The following is a 2763-nucleotide window of genomic DNA, read 5'->3' as shown; positions in this document are numbered from 1 at the left end:
GACCCTCGGGTTGGCCGACCCAAGGGAAGGGTATAGGTGGTGGTGAGACAAATGGTAAAACCAAGGTTGGGCCTTGCTGGAGGAGTTTTATTCAAAGTGAACTGTCAAGGCGGTCCCATAAATCACCCAACCGCGTAAGGAACGCAAAATCCGGGAACATAACACCGGTATGACGGAAACTAGGGCGGCAAGAGTGGAACAAAACACCAGGCATATGGCCGAGTCTTCCACCCTTTACCAAGTATATAGATGCATTAAATTAAATAGGAGATATTGTGATATCCCAACATAACCCTGTCCACCATGGAGCAGTCTTCAACTTCACCTGCAACTAACAACGCTATAAGAGGGGCTAAGCAAAGCGGTAACATAGCCAAGCAATGGTTTGCTAGGAAGGGTGTCAAAGGTTAGAGGTTCATGGCAATTTGGGAGGCTTGATGAGCAAAAGATAGGTAGCGCAGCAAAGCGATAGAACGAAGCAACTAGCATAGCAATGATAGTAGTGAGATCCAGGGTAGCGGTCATCTTGCCTGAAATCCCGCAAGGAAGAAGAACGAGTCCATGAAGAAGATGAACGGATGAAGCCACGAAGATGAACCAAGCGTAGACGAATGAATCCTCACGATCGCAACGGAACGACAACTATCAAGAAGAAGCACACAACATGGTAAACACACCACACATAGACATGACATGATGCACAACCAAACATGATGCATGACAAAGCTACATGGAGCTACTCATGGCAAAAGATGATTCATACAAGACCAACACATCAAAGCAAGTTTAAAGGAGTCCGGAAACAACATATAACAATTCCGGTAAGTCCTCATATGCAAATTTCGAAATTGGTCCAGATCTGAATAAACCTTATGTTCAAGTTGTTAAACAGCAAGTTCAAGACCACCAAGAGGATCTACACGAAATTCTAATCAAGTTACATATAAAGTTCATTTAGTTCGGAGCTACGGCCTAGGAGATATGAGCAAAAAAAGTTAAACATAGCATTGATGCAAAAGGCACTCAAACATCAAGCAAACACCTCAAAACAAGGATGAAACATGATAATATGAAACTACATGCAAAATCAAGCAAATTTCATATGGAGCACACTCAAAACGGAGCAACGGTTCAATACATACACCCTATACAAGATATGACAACAATCTGTCCAAAACAGCAACTAGGCATATTGCAAGCATCAAAACAATATGCTACAGCACCTCAACAAGAAAACAAAAGGCATGGGCATGAAGTATAGGTAAAGCATAACAAAACATGAACACTAAGCTATCTCCATAAATCACTAGAACATGCTCAAAAGGACATGGCAAGATTGCAAATAATAACAGTTTCAGTCATTAGCAGAAATAACATCAGGTTGCAATGTTTAGATCTATCAAACAACATGTTACAGGAACTTATCATGGCAAACAAAGGCATGGCATGAATCTACTAATTGCATATAACAAAAGTCCCTTACTGACCATGAGCCAAAAGGGCACAGAAAATATGATGGCACCCATGTAAACATGGCAAGTTATATGACAGGTTCATACATGGCAGGAACAACAATAAGTAGGCATGTTGATGAGCTTGAACCACTTACCACAGAGCAATACATGGCATGGCAAGGCAACCAACAGTAAGAAGACATGTTTATGAAGCTAAGCATGACAATAGCAAGTTCATAGGGTGCATGGATCACTAGCAAAGCTCATGGCAAAACTGAACTTAATGTTAGCAGGTTGACAGCAACATTACTTAGCAACTTGGGAGCAAGCTTACAACAATCTACAGCAATCTATAAATGCAACCAGGGGCATGGATGGATAGAGCATGGCATTTATAACAAAATATCCTTAGTGAACATCTCCAGATTATGCATAGAATAACATGTAGCAGCAGATTTACATGGCATCACGAAATAACAGATTCAGCCTAGCAAAACAGCAACAGCAAGTACCCTACGTAACAAGCTTGATGCACTCACTACACAACTCACAAAATTACATGGATAGCACCCCTGTAAACATGGCATGACATATTTCAAAACACATGTAGACATCAACCTCATAGGATGCACACATCAAACATGGCAAAAATGACAATTCCTCAAGTTATAATAGTTTCAGCAGATTAACATCAATATGCACTCTTGCAACGATGATCCAGGCATCAAGATGGACTCCAATGAACATGATGCAATGGAATGAAATGAAGTACTCGTCAAGACGAACAATCTGACATATTACACGCACGAAACGGAGCAGTATGCATGTAGATATGATGCGATGAACATGGCATGATAATATCAAAATAACAGGGACTTAGGGAAAAATAGCAACCTCCGAGATCTAGGGTTCCTCGGCACGCGAACCGAGGCAGCGGCGGATCTCACCGGAGATCGGTCGGAGGGAGGCCGGAGGAGGCGGGGAGATGGCCGTGGAAGCGCTGCGGAGGCGGATCCGGCCGGTCCTGGTCACGGCGGGGCCCGGCGGCACCGGTGCGGGGTCTGGACGGCGAGGGGCGGCCGGGGCGTGGTGCGCTTCGGTGACAGGCAGAGGGAGCCGGGGCACGGTGGAGGCGGCGACCGGCAATGGGCGGTGGTGGAGGGATCTGGCGGCGTCGCGCGGAGGCGAGGCGTGGACGTAGACAGCGGGTCGCTGGGTCGGACGGAGGGGCGCGACGGGGAGCTCCGGCAGCGTGCCGCGGCGGCGGCGGCGCTGGCCGGCGGCAGAGTCGGCGGCGAGACGCGAGGCG

This window comes from Triticum dicoccoides, chromosome 7B (genome assembly GCF_002162155.2).
Source record: "Triticum dicoccoides isolate Atlit2015 ecotype Zavitan chromosome 7B, WEW_v2.0, whole genome shotgun sequence".
NCBI classification, from domain to species: Eukaryota; Viridiplantae; Streptophyta; class Magnoliopsida; order Poales; family Poaceae; genus Triticum; species Triticum dicoccoides.
The sequence above is the reverse complement of the archived record's forward strand: the minus strand, read 5'-3'. Positions refer to the sequence as shown.